This window comes from Aptenodytes patagonicus, chromosome 3 (genome assembly GCF_965638725.1).
Source record: "Aptenodytes patagonicus chromosome 3, bAptPat1.pri.cur, whole genome shotgun sequence".
Taxonomy (NCBI): Eukaryota; Metazoa; Chordata; class Aves; order Sphenisciformes; family Spheniscidae; genus Aptenodytes; species Aptenodytes patagonicus.
Window position 1 is genome coordinate 5,962,528 of NC_134951.1, and position 16,551 is coordinate 5,979,078.

The window sequence follows — 16,551 nt, forward strand, 5'->3', positions numbered from 1 at the left end:
CCAACATCAAGTCCTTTTTTTTACAACTAAGGGGCCATAAAAAGGCAGAAATGAGCTTTGTGGGAGGGGGAATGTTAAACTATGTTATTACTTCATGCATAGCTCATGGGTGGGATTTCAGACATAACCTGTTAAAGTGCAGAGACTGAGTTTGTAGGGGTGGAATTGAGGGATGGGGGAGCAGGAAAAAATTACTAGAATAGATTGGTTGTCTCATCTGACAGTACCGTGGAAGCAAAGTTACTTGGGATGGCTTACACAGGTTACCGCTGTTGGAAGAGGAGGATCATCCCCAGTGCCACCACTACGTTTCCTCCTTACTAAGTTGATTGCATTTCCTAACCTGGCAGAAAACTATCCAGTCTGGCTGGGTTGCTGCTTTGCTGGTTTTACAGTTGAGCTGGCTTGGCATGGGCTCCAGCAAGCGCTAGAGTTGCAGAGGCAGAGGCGGAAGGGCAATAGTCTGGGACTGAGACATGCAGACACAGAAAGGAGTAGAATCTCCTCCAGAGATAGTGGGAAACTATCAGATGGCTCCAAATCAGTCGTATCCCAGGAGTGCTCTCTTTTTCTCTCCTTTCATCTGTTTCCCCTCTTCAGCCACTAGCACGGTCCCTCCTCATCAACAGTAAGTTGATGTGCTTCTTGTCCTTATCAAGTAGATGTGCTGTGAAGGGAAAGAATTAAAAAGAAAGGATAAGAAAGGCAGTGACTTAGAGTAGGAGGTGGTCATCTCATCTACTGTTTATTCAGCCTGTAATGCAGCTCAGAGAGAGGGGGACATCCAACTTTTCTTATTTCTTTAAGGAATGCAGTCCTGCTGTTGCAAGAAGTCCCAAGCACTGTGCATATCAGTGCATTTAAGCCCACAGACCTCAGCAGTAGAGGAAAACAAGTAACTGAAAGAGTTGGGATGGCCCATCTATACATGATCACAGTGCTGCAATGAAATAATTCACTGGGGTTTCTAGGGCTGCCTGTGTTCCTCCATTTACATCTACCTGTGTGCCATGCTTCATTCTGGGGACTCTTAAAACACCCATATCTCTGTGCATGGGGCTTTTGCTTCCAGCTGAAATCAGGCTCAATTCAGAAAGGAAATTTTTGTCTTTGAATAACTGCTATTTATTACCTTCAGAGGGGTCAAGTGTTTCACATAAGGGTGTGAAAATTAGGTGCTTAACCCCATTCTGCCTCAGTCAGCTGTACTGCTAAATTTTGAGAATAATTTACCTCTATATCTTGTATATAGAATGTATACTCTTTGCTTGATTGCATTGTTTGCTCCACCTAGTTAAAGCATAATAATTCTCTGGACAGTAGACAGGAGTTTGCGTAGCACCCTTTGGGCCAAGCTCTAAACTAGATTAGCATCCCCTCAGTGTATCTTCTGCTATGAGGTTCAGTACACCAATTGTATACAGAGCAGAGCTGGCCTTCATTGAAGTGGTGGAGTCACCATCCCTGGAAGTATTTAAAAGACATGTAGATGTGGCAATTAGGGACATGGTTTAGTGGGCATGGTGGTGTTGGGTTGATGGTTGGACTCGATGATCTTAGAGGTCTTTTCCAACCTCAATGATTCTATGATTCTGTGATTCTATGATTCATTTTCTGTATGTCTCATGCTCTAAAAATCAGTTTCATAACCTACAACAAATCAGACCCTTTAAACAGAAGTTTAAAGCAGTCTGATGGAAAGCAAATATCTTCTAAAGACTTAAACATAAATGCTTAGATGTGTCAATTCTGGAAGATGGTTGAAAACATTTCATGGAAAGGAACTCATTCCCTAGTCAATCTTTGCTTTTTGAGAGTCATTTCTCATGACATCCAATACTCACAAATAAAGGTACTTCTCAGTATGAATAAAGACCTGAGCAAATAAAGGTAGGGGAAACCTATTGCAACAGTCTTGCGACATCAAGTATTCTGTTGTAATTGCCCATGTACATGCTTTTATCCTGTAATAAATGTGAGGTAACAAACTCACAATGCAAAAGAGACGTATTACCTCCTATTTTTTACTGGGCATGTGGAGAGGAGCAGACACTTGAGGAGTCATGGTGGGTAGCTATTCATTGCCAGCTCTAGCTTATCCTGGGATGACCGGGTTCAGATGCCTGCACACTCAGGACCTAGACTCTTTTGTGTTACTTTTCGGGGACTTCGTCTTTTTGACTTTTCTATAGCTATGGCTTGTGGTGAAGACCTTTTCCTGTCAACCATGGTTCATTCTGGCTGGCAACCATTATTCCCATTGATAAGGCCTTTTATGACCTCTTTCCAAGGTCAAAACTCATGAGCCATAGTTCATAAATCTACAGGTTTACTTAAAATCATTACTCTGAAAAAGTAATACACTCAAGGCATTTTTTCTCTCTGCTCTAATCTGGTCTTTCTCAAGGTCTTTCAGGATTTCATCAGAAATGGCTACAAGCTAAACAAAAGTTATGGTTCCTTCTTAACCAAGGGACTGCGTGGCCTGAAGATCAGGAAAAGACACTAAGTACCTCTTAGCCATATATTAAAGAGTTCAAAGGTGTGAGTGCAAGAACTACAAAAGTGTAATCCATCACTCTCTGCTGTTGAAATCCCATAGATATGCACTTTGAAAAGTTTCCTTTCCCAGCATCATTTTTAATAGAAGGGGAAAAGCTTCGGAGAGGCATTTGTCAAAAAAATGTATGAAATACAAGCTTTTCTGTTAGCCCCTTCCCCGGAGGCTGACTTTGGGAAACATTTCTTGTGATATTGACTGGCAGAGATTTGAACCCCTTGTCCAGCTTAGACTGGTGAGGTATATGGTGTGACCGAAGGTCCTACCCTTCTGACTTGGAAAATTATACAAAAGGGATAGCACCTTAAGAAAGCTGCATCTTACTCATTTCCACTTCATTAAATTAGTCTTCTTCCCATTTGAAATCAGCTAGGATGAAGACATGCAGCAGAATGGACTTGCAGTGACTGGCAATCTGTAATATAAGCATGGCTTGAAAGCCAGTTCATCTATCACGTTTTCTTTCAAATTTTCCATTCTTCATATTTCAGCAAACCCTTGCAAATGTGCAGACAAGTATTAAAAATGTCCTGATTTAAAGAGGAGGTAAGCATATTACCACAATTTAATTCAGCATCTTTTTCATGCTTCCTGTGCACCACTGAAATAAAATAAACAGAGCCATATTCCACACGAAGGCATGCCAACGAAAACACTGTTTGCATCCTAGTACCGTGATCTTTAGTCTAGTCACCCAGCTAGCCTTAGGAGTGGGAGTTAGAGCACCGGGCAAGGCGTGGGGAATACCATGCTCTCACCTGCAGTGACACCGTGGCTCAGGTACTGCTCTCTGTGCTTTCCTTTTGTCTCACAGCATCTTCTTTCCATGACATGCTCTCTGGGCAGAAGTTATCTCCACAGTATATCCATGCTACTGTTATTTTAATGATTGAAGCCCATGTGGCTCTAAATGTTTTTGTGGAACTGATTTTATCCTGTCCATAGCGCAGGTAATACCAGCAGCCTTCGTGGCTCCATAGAGAGCAGCTGCCCTGCTATTTACCCCCCTGACCTGCGCGGGTTTTGTAGCCTGTGCAAGAACTCTGGGTTACCCGCAGGATCAGGCACAGTCTCAGGGTGAAGGAGAGACCGTGAAGTCACACAACAGACTCACACCATTACCATCAGACTGGCCAGTACTAACAAGGAGCTGCATTTCCCTAATCTACCCCTTCTTCTCTCTCCACACCAAATCCACATCTGGTTGCCATAAGAAGTAACCAAGCTGTCTTCAATGAAAGCGTCCTGGTGCCTGATTAACCCTTGCGAATATAAATCAGAACACTAACCCAGCAGAAAACTATTCATACAAAACAGGAATTTAAGCAACTGAAGGTATTTGACTTGCCTGCATCCTGTACCTGTCCTGAGCTGCTAGCGTTAAACACCCACATTCACAGAAAGACAGAACACTTCCCAAGGCATGGGGAACGGCTAAACAAGAATTTTTTTCTAGTTTAAATGTGCCTTAAGATCTGCAGCTGCAACACTCTAACAAAATAGAAAACAGGTCAAAAGAAGCACTCGTTAGATGAAGCCCCTCTACAGTGTTACTGCTAAGATTTTAGTGCCGGGGGAATACATTGCAGAGTCTGTCATGTATTTATCCCTCAGCTTATCAGAGGATTATGTCAAAGAAAATGATAAGTAAGAGATAAGTTAGTTTGAGACTGACAAGACCATGTTGCCTAGGTTGATTGAACAGCAACACAGCAACATGTTAACCAGCATCGTTAGCAAAATTGTGAATAGGAATTGCATGCCTGATGGCATTTGTGAGGAGCAGCCACCATCTAATGAGTGCCACGGGTCTTTGGTTACTGCCGTGTACTGCCAGCTACATCTGTGAAACAAGGTGAAGATAAAAGATAAGGAATAATAAAGTAGGATGTCATTAATCAGCTTCTACAAAAGTAGCATATCAGTAGATAGCATTTAATAATGCATCGCCCCAAGCAGCTCTGTGTCTGAGCCTGATCTCATCTTCTGCATAAAGCATCTCCCTTGAGCCCAAGCTGTCTATGTTCACTTTATGAACTGCAGCGTCGGACCTGCTTTGCCGTTAGTGGGTGGTAGCAGGAGGCTCATCCTGCCAGGAGGTGATACACAATACATAGCTTACATTTTTCCTCCATTTAAGAAACTAACAACAAATAACAAGGCCATTCAGGTTAACCCATCACCTAATGAGGTATAACACTGGCAGCCAGTCCACCCATTAATAAGAAACAAGATTGCACAATTTAGGCACTGAAGACACCTGTTAGCCAAGAGGTACCACACAGCTCCTGGGTCAACCAAAGCAAATGAGCTTACCCATTAAAACGTCAGGAATATCAATATGGTGGGTGGGATCCGTCTTGAATTACTTTAGCCATCTACAGCCAGTTTAGTCATACTGGCAGTCTTTACTGGGGAGAAGGGAGGGAAAATGGTAATTTTGTGGAACAATTCAGAGAACATTTTTTTTTTCCTCAAACAGAGGCATTATGTGATACTCTGTGTTGGCAAAGATCTACACATAGGGCTGGTGGGTACTCTTCAGGATCTACAGAAAAATGAGGGGATAGTTTTAGACTGCTACATTCCCACAGCATTCTCCTAGAGAAGCTGGCGGCTCACGGCTTAGACAGGTGGACTCTGCGCTGGGTCAAAAACTGGCTGGACGGCCGGGCCCAGAGAGTTGTGGTGAATGGGGTTCAATCCAGTTGGCGGCCGGTCACGAGCGGTGTTCCCCAGGGCTCAGTACTGGGGCCGGTCTTGTTTAATATCTTTATCGATGATCTGGATGAGGGGATTGAGTGCACCCTCAGTAAGTTTGCAGACGACACCAAGTTGGGTGGGAGTGTTGACCTGCTCGAGGGTAGGAAGGCTCTGCAGAGGGACCTGGACAGGCTGGATCGATGGGCCCAGGCCAATTGTATGAGGTTCAACAAGGCCAAGTGCCGGGTCCTGCACTTCGGCCACAACAACCCCATGCAGCGCTACAGGCTTGGGGACGAGTGGCTGGAAAGCTGCCCAGCAGAGAAGGACCTGGGGGTGTTGGTTGACAGCCGGCTGAACATGAGCCGGCAGTGTGCCCAGGCAGCCAAGAAGGCCAATGGCATCCTGGCCTGTAGCAGAAATAGTGTGGCCAGCAGGAGTAGGGAAGTGATCGTGCCCCTGTACTCGGCACTGGTGAGGCCGCACCACGAATACTGTGTTCAGTTTTGGGCCCCTCACTCCAAGAAGGATGTTGAGGTGCTGGAGCGTGTGCAGAGAAGGGCAATGAGGCTGGTGAGGGGTCTGGAGCACAAATCTTATGAGGAGTGGCTGAGGGAACTGGGGTTGTTTAGCCTGGAGAAAAGGAGGCTGAGGGGAGACCTCATCGCTCTCTACAACTCCCTGAAAGGAGGTTGTAGCGAGGTGGGGGTCGGTCTCTTCTCCCAAGTAACCAGCGATAGGACGAGAGGAAATGGCCTCAAGTTGCACCAGGGGAGGTTTAGATTGGATGTAAGGAAAAATGTTTTTACTGAAAGAGTGGTTAAGCATTGGACCAGGCTGCCCAGGGAAGTGGTTGAGTCCCCATCCCTGGAGGTATTTAAAAGACGAGTAGATGAGGCGCTTAGGGACATGGTTTAATGGACATGGTGGTGTTGGGTTGATGGTTGGACTCGATGATCTTAGGTCTTTTCCAACCTCAATGATTCTATGATTCTATGATTCTAAAAGCAACTGTTATGGGTCTTCATCTTTGCAATCAGTGACGCTGTTTGCCATTATATTGGTTTTGGCTGGGATAGAATTACTTTCTTCATGGTCACTCGTATGGTGCTCTGTTTTTGATTTGTGACCAAAACAGTGTTGATAACACACTGGTGTTTTAGCTATGGCTGAGCAGTGCTGACACAGAGTCAAGGCCTCTTCTGCTTCTCACACCACCCCACCAGCAAGTAGGTTGGGGGTGCACAAGAAGCTGGGAGGGGACACAGCCAGGACAGCTGACCCCAACTCACCAAAGGGATATTCCACACCATATGACGTCATGCTCAGCAATAAAAGCTGTGGGAAAGAAGGAGGAAGGGTGGGGCATCTGGAGTTATGGTGTTTGTCTTCCCAACTGACCATTGCAGGTGATGGAGCCCTGCTTTCCTGGGGATGGCTGAACACCTGCCTGCCGACGGGAAGGAGTGAATTAATTCCTTGTTTTGCTTTGTTTGTGTGTGCAGCTTTTGCTTTCCCTATTAAACTGTCTTCATCTCAACCCATGAGTTTTTGCACTTTTACCTTTCTGATTCTCTGCCCCTACCAGGGCTAAACCAAAACAGCCGTAAAAACTTTGCCATTTCTCATGATGTTCCTGCCCATAGTAGGAGGGTTAGAACTAGATGGTCTTTAAGGGCCTCTTCCAACCCAAACTGTTCTATGACTCTATGAGATGTATTGTTCTTCATGAAAAGCAAATTTTTTTCATGTCACTGTTTCCAGCAGGTGTGTCACATAAGTGCATCATGCAGGCGAACGAGTGTATGAGCTCAATTCTGGGGAAGCAGCAGGTGTGTTTTGAAGGCAAAATAGCAGTTGTGCAGCATGCCTGGACAAACCACGTATATGGAATACATATGGTATGTGTAGTATTGTCCATCCTCATGAAGAGGTGTTGTGTGACTGTGCAACTGGGAAATATGTCAACAACTGCACTGCACTGTAAAAATAGCCCTCAGATCTAGGGCAGGAATGGGTGATGTGTGTACACACCAGAGCTATGAAGGTAGTTGTGATTAGCTAAGCAGCTGAAGAAGTGGAGAGGTGCAATTTTGTGTTGTTTCTCACAGAGGGAACACAGCACATTTTAATAATTCCTACAGACCATATAGAGACACCATCAATCAGGCTCCAAAGGTAACACACTGATGAGAAGATGACTCAGTTGGGAGCAGGTTTTCTTCCTGGTGACTTTGTGCTCCTCTTTCCAATAAACATGAATTAGCTCAGATAGGTCTTCCTTACACGTGTCCGTTGCAGTCTAACACATTCCCTGTGTATTTTAGAGGATACGTACAGACTGTTGGTCAATCACTGATGGCATTCTACAGTAGGAAGAGTAAATGCTGTCTCCATGTCATGACCTGAATCTATTCTTAGCTTTAGACCTTTTCCTAGATCTTCCTCCAAACCCTTTCCACCCATTTTTTTTTTCCATGTCTATCTATATTAATAGGTTACAGAGAGCCAGAACACAGGCTTGAGCACTGACGTGGTTTTCTGTACCTTTATATTTTTCATCCTTGACACTATTTTGGCTAAGACCAACTAGCCTTACCCTCTAGAAAAGCCTTGACATGGTTGAGAGGTTAGTAATGCCAAGGGCCCTTCATTACCAGCAGCTTGGCAGACGTCATAGTGGTTCAAGAGGTAGAGTTCAGCTATACTGACCAGGGCCAAACTTAGCTGGCCTTAAGGCCCACAAAGTTATCCTAGACACATAGTACTATAGAGATAGCATTTATAGCCTTACAGCTCCCCCTTACATCTCTTCCTGAAACAATCGTTTCCTCAACCTTGTCCTCAAAGAGGTATAGAATAGCAAATGACTTGACCCATATGATTTTTTTTAAAAGTCTTGGTGATGTCAAGGCAGTCATTTAACTTAGCTGCTCACCCAGCCTATCCCAGACATCTGCTGTAAGCAGAGGAGATGAAACGCAGACCTGAAGTGCCTCCATTACCTCTAAAGGCAGCATAAGGAGAATGGCTCTGAAGTAGACCCCTAGCTTCTAGAGCTGAATGAGATGAATCCCACCCCAGCAGTCTAGATCATATTCTTGCAGGGACAGGTCTTCATCATCATCTGCAAACTCAAGAGACTTGTGTGGAGGCTAGCTATAATGAGGTTAAACTTTAATAACAGCAGGCTTAGCTGGGGTGGGGCTGAGAGGTGGGGGATCTGCAAAGCATAAGGGTTCTGGCTGAAAAATAAGAGACTGAATTGTGGAGATACTGGCAGGCAGTTAAACACTGAGAGATTTTCTGCAGTGGGTCAAAAGAAGAAGTTTAAGAAGCACATTAAGACAAGTAGTCACGAAACACTCCAGAGAAGCGAAGTGACTGGTCCCATTAGATGAATGAGCTAGAGAATCCCCATATTCGAATCCTGAAAGCACAGAGGTTATCTGTCTGTTCCCAAAGTGCAACATCACAGGTTCATAGGAGACCCCATATTCTTGATCTCCCTTTGCTTACATTACGGATGATGAGTTTGGCCCAGCACAGACAGTGGCTGACTCATTAGCTGAAGCACAGGAGGTAGCAAGGTGGAGAGGTGTCACCACAGAACAATGCAGTCAAGGAAGTCATCTTATTACAAAGTACATTTGTAACTAAAAGCTGCCCGGCTTTTATCTGTGATTTTCTCTGCCTCTGACTAAACCGGCAGGTCACAGCCACGTGACATATGTGGGTCCAGTGAAGACCGGTGATTTTTGTAAGCACCTCTTGCAGAGCTATAAACAGCTGGGAAAAAACTGTGACAGAAGAAACACGCCAAAGGTGTCTATAGGAAAAACACAACTGGGAGGAAAGGATTGGAAAAATAATGCATGCTTACACCCGTGTTAGCTCAGCCTGGCTCTCCCTTGTCATCTCAGCTGGGTTCAGGTTAACGTAGATGCTTCCTTGGTGTAGAGCTGAGTGTGACAGTTTGATTTCAGGCTGTTCCTTCTCACTGGCTTTAGAGGAAGGGGAAGGTATTTACCTGTTCAGTTTAAGAATTGCTGTGAGAATCTGTCACTTTTGACTTGGTGCCAGAACATGTAAACCGTTTGGTGTGTCATACTTCCAATCTCTGCTGACTCTGTTCATATATATTTTGGTCAAATTACCAGAAGAGTTTATTTCCTCCTTAAACTGCCTTTGCCAACTATTTCAGTAACTAAGGAATGAGACTAACTTTAATAAATCCTTAGGAGGTAATTCAGCCTTGACAGAGCCTGTTAAGAAATGTGTTTTAGTCTTGTATGCCTAGATAAACTTCTAATTTTCTCTAGCATTTTTCTTCAAAAAGCTTTGGCTTCCTCATGTGGATGCCCTAAAAACTATGCTTTCTCTTTTGTCATCAAAAACCAAACTACCTAGATTTTCTTAATCCAAGTATATCACCTTAACAACTGTAATATCTTTCTAAAAATAAATAAAAAAGATAAAAAAGGCTCAAAAAGCCCTATAATAGATGAGTCCTGATAGGGACAGAGTCCAGCTAAACTAACAGGTTCTTCAGTGTCTACAGATTTGACTGCAGATATTTGTTTTTTATTGTATATTGACATAAATTCTCAAGCATCAAAGCTACAAAATCAACCCAAGCTGTGTCAACTCTCAAAGTCATTTAATTTTTATAACAATGTGTATTTCCATGAACTAAGATAAAATCAGTACAGTGATCCCCTGACAGTGCAGGGGATGGAATATTCCATAGAAAATGCTGAAATCCGGTACCAGCCCTGGTGACACAGGTGGCCTCGTTTCTCCTCAGGAGGAAGACGCAGAGCCCTTCAATCTCAGGTTAAACAGGGTCATATCCTGGCCACAGCAGACACTGTGTGTATGAACTGATTATTTATTTTCTGTGCGTAAGCCTGACGTATCTGGCATGCTGAAGACTTGCTGTGCACGATCGGCTAGCAGTGGAGCGTGCCAGATGATGCATAGTGTTGACAGATGTGCAAAGACCTGAATCCGATCCTGCATTTTTCTGCTTGCCATGTCGCAGCTAGAATTGTACCGTAGACACCAAGCTATGCAAACCTGCCCAAAGTTGTTCAGAAACTTGCCTTCATTAAAAATATAGGAGTGCCCTCTGGTGGAAAACTGAACATCTGAAGCTGAAGTTTCAGTGTCACTAAAAATTACCTTTTTCCTCAACTGCAAGTACATACAATTTGTTGCTGGTAAATCAAAAGAAACTGCAGGGCCCAGATCAGTTTTTAGTTACATCACTGGATATTTTCACCTAGAAATAAGAGAGTTTACTAAAAAATTGTCCCCGGTTAGGCAATCTGGTGATTTTTTTTTTTGTTCTTAAAAAAAACTTGGTTTAGATTTCATCTTCTTTCCTACCTTAATAGAAGCCTTGAGACACAGCTCATCTTGGTGTACTAGGGATTGACATTTCATCTCCTGAAACTTAAAAAGACTATCTGCTTAAAAGTTGCCAGGTGTAACACGTTTTATGTTGAATCTATAATTTTGGTGGGACTGTAGCATATGGAGCTCTGTTTTAGATGACTAAACTTTCTCTATAGGTATGGGAGAGTTAGGCACTGCCAAAAGGGCATCCTTTATTGTCAATATGCCACAAAAACTACTCTTGCACGTAGTGGTGTAAACTCTCCATGTTTTGGACTTTGGTGAGCATCCTGTGCAAGTATGTCTATAATCATAAAGGAGGTCTAGACCTAAATATACAACTCACAGACTTCTATGTCCGGGCAGAAGAATCTCCACTATTGGTGATTTTGGAATAGGGGACAGTCTGTGTCTGTTTAATGGCTGTAAATTCCTCACACTCAAGGGAGAGCACAGTAAGAACCTCTGCCCACCTCAACACTAGACAGCTTAGCCTTGTGATAGAGAAATGGTTTACGTCTAGCAGCATCCCTCTGTGTTGAAATTATTTATTTAAAGCTCACAGTCACACATGCAGAGTTTGATTCTCCAAGACGCTTGGTCTTTTGACTTGAACTTGCATGTATGCTTAAGTACTTGTCTGGATCACGACCCAGTGCAGTCAACTATTTCTTCTGTCAAAGTTGTGCTCAGAAATTAGTTCAGATATGCTAAACAGTTTTGCACAGTTATGGTCCTTCCCTCGGTGTCTTAGTCATAATTACCACAGCAAATTACTCAAATGCATGGTATCATAGAGTGCAACATAGTTAATAAATATACTGCTAGTATACCCAGAATGGGGTCATTCCAGAAAAGAAGTAACATCCCTGTTTGAATATCTTGTAAGTATATGCATCAGGTCTTTATGTGTCCTAAGATACATTTTACGTACCTTAGGATGTTTGGAAAAATGCAGCACAAAGTAGAGGGAATCAGGAACTCAGTTCCAATTTGTCAAGTTTATGAAAATAAAGTTATTTTTGTGTTAATTTCTACTGAAAAGGAAGGTGGGGGGTTCCACACAAAAGCACGATGACTGGTTTCAAAAGCGAGAAGGTTGTAAAACCCGATTCTTATGTTCGGTAAGGGCTTGGTACCTGCTTTTCTGTAGATGATAATGACACCTGTAGCACTACTTTAAAATAGTTCACCTTTTTTTACTTGTATGAAGTTTTCTTCTTAAAACTCATTGCATTATGTTTTTTGAAAAACTTTGTGGTTTCGAAGGTTATTAGACCAACTCATGAAAGAAAAATCTGTCAAAGATTAAATATAAATACATTGTCTCTAACTCAAGGAATCCAGCAGAGGCTGGGAGATAGTCTGGAAAGCATCATATCTTTATCCTGCCCTTCAAATCTTCCTAAGAGCTTGCTTTTGGCCTTTCCTCCAGAAAGGCAGTGGGGTTAGGCTGACTTTTGGCGTGATCCACTGCTGCCATTTTCATATTCTTATTCATTTATCTATTTAAGCTTGGACTCATTAGGATTGTTCTACAACACTGCAAGACCAGCTGAAAGAGATGTGTGGAAAAGTAATGGCAGCTCAGCCTTGTAGAGCAAAATTATTGCTTGTCTTTAACTTCAGGGCTCTGAAGACTTCCGTGCAGACTGACAAGGCTCAAGACCAGTTTGAGGTTACTGCAGAGCTTTTCCTGCGGCCGGGATGCTGAGGGAGACCGATGGTTTGGGGAAATTTCAGACCCTTCACCTTCAGAGAGCAGGACAGGAAGGCAGGTGCCATTTAATCCTAACTCTCAGAGTGAGTCTAGGCGTTATATCGTATAATAAATAGATTTGATATTATAAATAGCGGACCAGTAAGTATAAACAACAATTGGAGGCAGTACATGTTCAATGCAGCTTTTAAAATGTTTATAGAGAATAATGTAACAAGAAATCAAAGATAAGGAAATTCAGAAGAAAGAAATGAGTCAAGATTTTTCATGAGCCAGCTAAAAGCTAATCACTGTTTGTATAGAATAAGATAACTGTGTATTATCGACAAACACCATGTAGTGCTAATGATATCCAAACAACTTCCACAGAGGAAGAAAAATTTTTAATGAGTGATAAAATAATAAAACAAATATTTTGTGAGAGGACTCTTTTTTCTGGCACTGAGACTGTCTTCAGGCATTCTCCCACACCCCACAATTTTTTGAAATTTTGTCTCTGAAGGAACATAATCTTAAATGTTAATTCTTTCCTCCTATTTGTTTAAGGGTACATGGATAATGAGTGAGAAACAAAATATCATACAGTTTATCATACTGTAATGCATGAATGACTGGAGCGGCATTGTTTTTTATTTAATATATAGTACCGTGTTTAAAGTTGGGGTTTACGTTATTTTATTATTTACTCTGAGAGACCAATCTCTTGGGAGGGAGTAGGGGGTGCCATTGGCTTCCAGAGAAAATTCAGCAGAGACTAAATTCAACAGAGGCAAAGCTAATTTAGGCAAACATCTGCCTGGAATGCTTTAGGTCTGTGGATTCTGCATTTGGCCTTTCAAAGTTTCTTCCAACTCTATTTTTTATTTAAGCAAAGTGAAGTGTAAGTTACTTTTCACTGCTCACCATTTGTTTATAAGCCTTAAAAGAAAAATGAAAAGCATCTTCTATAAGGAAAAAATACTAAGCGGGGTACTTCATATTAAAATGACAAATCTCCAGGGGTTCCTAGAGATACTGTCATCACCCCATGAAAAAAAATAAAGCAGCACAAGCCAAGACTGTTATTTCAGTTGCACTGACGTGAAACTATAGTGATATAGCTGTCCCTACTGGGAGCAGGTCTGTATTGATATAATAAATCTGTGTCGGTATAAAGCCTTTCTGTCTGCGTGTCAATATGTGTAGATTTGAAACTGCAATCAGATATCACATCCTGAGCAAATCTACTGAACTCATATAAAAACTTGCAGAGTTGGACTTGCAAAGAGGTGGGAAAGCCTCGTCATGACACCCATGCAGTCTTATCCCCAGGTTAGCCATCCCAATCAGTGCCCAGCAAATTGCTGTGTGTGCAGAGCGTGTCTGTGGCCACCCCACTCTGCCCGGGAAGGGGATGGAGGGCTGCTATCCATCAGAGGGCAACAGGACACCATGCTCACGGGAAAATTGCTGTCTGGAGCTGTTTATTAGTGGGAATGCTCAACCGTGCATTCAGTGGCCTCCGCTTTCTCCATGCTAAAAGGCTGGGCCTAGGTTTTATCCTGTGCGCTTCATCATTCCTGCAGGCTGGAGGGGAAGCTGTGCATGCAAAGTGCTTCTCTGTGCCAGCTGCCCAGAGGTAACATCCCACCCCTGCTACAACTAATGGTCAGTGCAAAATCTCCACTTAGACTGGAAGTGGTCCCCTAAGCCGTTCTGGGGGATCCACCACATTGAACTGAAGCATATATCACAGCTGGCTGCGCTTTGGACAGGGTCCTCTGTGGGGTGGGTCAGGGAAGGATCTCTGATTTGCTGCCCCATGGTGCCCTGCAGAGAAGCCTCTCTCTGCAGATGGAGTCTGGGATGGCTCACTGGGTATGTTAGGTACAGATGATGTGAATATCCCCTCTCATTTGCGCCTTTGATTTGAACAAGGGCAAAATAAAAGGGAGACCTTAAAACAATATTTGGACTGTATAGGTTTAGCAAATGAGCCGCCTCCTCCACTTCACAAGACACTTCAGCTGGCTTAACTGTCCTTGCATATCTGACTTGATGCACAGCTTTGACAGCCAGCTGAGCACCCTCACGCTCACCAATGAACTGTTCCTGCTGCAAATGTGGAGGTGACAGCAAGAGCAAACCAGTGTATAAAGCCTCATTCATCTGTCAAAATTATCACCACTGGACATCACCAATTCAAAATTGCTCATCAGGCTTGCAATAGAAAAGTACACATACAAATATACGTGCAAATAGTTTGAGCTTTGAATTTTACACTGAGAATGAGTGTAATCCTGTCGCTCTGCAATCCCAGCTGTGAGCTCCCTCCAGACACGTGCCAGGGTTCAGCTGCCTGTGTTCCCGATATCCATGGCCCAAGTGCGTGCCCTTGACCCCTACTGCTGGGAAAGAGCAGAGGGAAAGTTTGTAGAAAGACAGCAAAGTAAAAACGAAGGGAGAGGAAGTACTGTTGAGATAGGATTGTTAGTAGCTCAACATTCAAAAAGGAAAATGTCAACATGGAAATGTATAAAGTCCTAAAAGAAAAAAAGAAGAAAAAAGCTAGGGAGGCAGGCCAGGAGCTAGTTGGGAATCACCAGACTTTTGGGTGAGTCATCAGAGCCATCAGTGTCCACAAAGCTGGTGGAAATAACTATCTCAGCACTGCTGGGGATGCACTCTAAGGAGCTGGGGAGGCCAACCAGCGCCCTCAGTGCCTGTCCTGCCAGCAAAGATTCTGCACAGTCGTGATCTTGTTAGCCTCAAAGCTTGTCAGACCACAGCTGCCTTTGCATGTGAAAAAAAATCATATAAAGCAATAAATAATTGCTTTATATTTTGTATCTCTTGCTTGAACAGTTTGTGCCTGACTAAAGATGCCAGAGCAACAAGACCCAAGAGAGAGGTCGTAACACGAAAGGTGACCTAACAAAGAACTGGGAAGCTGGAGGCATCCACTGAACCTCCCTCCAAAGTACCTGACCCTCACCCTGGTCCACACATTTGACAAATATTGTTGTCGCTATGCATGGTTTTCCCTGTGTTTGCTCAGGCCTTTCACACAGGAGTAAAGGACAAAGAAAAAGGTGTAGGAAGGAAAATCAAGGGTAGGAGTTGTAATTTGCTCTTAAACTCAGGCTTTCAGATGATGACGTTCTTTTAAGGTAAATATACAGTAACTTGTTTATTTGATAAGCTGAACAGAGCTTGTGATTTCTTGCTTGGCACTGAAAGTATTCTTGGAGCTGATGAAAAAATGCCCTGGTTGTACAACACGGAATATTAAAAAAAATTACCTTGGCAAACAGAAAGTTTCCTGGTAAACATTCTCTGGCTCTGTGGGAATGGTACTTCACTGACCCAAAGTATTTGCTTTCCACAGAGCAAAGGACAAGCAAGACAAAAGTCCGTGAGACTGTAATCTGCAGATCTGTCATATGAGAATGTCACGATGTAAAAGCCTTTTCTATTTCTCTCCTAAAGCTACACAGACATGGGGATGACCCAGGTAGTGAAATTTAAACGCCTAGTCATACACAAGGGAAATGCAATAAATCTCCACATAAATTGTCTTCACTACAATAGAAGGCAGGACTAAACCATCTGCAAGATTAAAGATAGCAGTGAGATGGCAGAGGTGTAGTCAAGTCTGATGAAATTCACCACTGATACTTAAGGAACTAATTGAACAAATCTTTGAACCATGAACAACTAACTTCATGAAGGCAATCACCTCATGGAAGAAGGGATTTAGAGCTTTGGGAAGATGAATATGGAACTTCTGCCTAAAAAGGGAACTAAAGGAGCATTTGAATCATTGGCCTGCTTTGATCCAGGGAAAAATTCTGGATCAAATTATTGAAAAAGCAATGCATAAATCCATAAAGGCTTTGTTGATAACAAAACACATCTAATATTTCAAATTTCCATCAAGCAGGCCTGCGAGATGAAGAGGCCTCACAGTAGCTAAGTTCTTAAAAGGGAACTTTTACGTTTCCCTTTACATACACAAAGCAGAAATGTGAAACAAGTTACTCTGCTGCTCTGGTACACAAACTACTGACACATAAGATAAGAACCTGCTTGTGTTCAGCTGGAGCTAGGCAGAAGAATCAAGGCTAAATTAGAATAATTATGTCAAGTGACTGGATATGGTAAAGTAAATACAACCAGTATGAACTGG